Here is a 256-nt window from a genome sequence, read left to right as displayed (position 1 = left end):
ACACACACACACACAGAGCTGAAGGTGATGCAGTTGGAGGATAAAACCTTCAGTTGAGTTTACAGCTCATCAAACCTCAGATTGGAGCTTTAACTCTGTCAGGAGTTTGATTCTTTCACCTTTAGTCACCTTCACACACACTATACCTCCTGCATATATACACACAGCGTGTCTGTAGAGTCTAAACAAAGACTACAGGCAGCATAAGAGGCAGTGACGGCATATATAACGAACAGTGTCTTAAACCTGCAGTCTA

The 256-nt window shown here is 43.0% G+C and overlaps 1 protein-coding gene across 1 annotated transcript in view; it reads right to left on the bottom strand.

The window, feature by feature from the left end:
- si:dkey-22o22.2 (neural-cadherin) overlaps positions 1-256 on the bottom strand; it is a 43,358-nt gene that overhangs the window by 24,868 nt on the left and 18,234 nt on the right. The gene's annotated exons all lie outside the window — the stretch shown is intronic.

Source organism: Morone saxatilis, unplaced genomic scaffold, assembly GCF_004916995.1.
Source record: "Morone saxatilis isolate NCDOM2014 unplaced genomic scaffold, NCSU_SB_2.0 Contig24, whole genome shotgun sequence".
In the NCBI taxonomy this organism is placed as follows: domain Eukaryota; kingdom Metazoa; phylum Chordata; class Actinopteri; family Moronidae; genus Morone; species Morone saxatilis.
The sequence above is the reverse complement of the archived record's forward strand: the minus strand, read 5'-3'. Positions and strand labels throughout refer to the sequence as shown.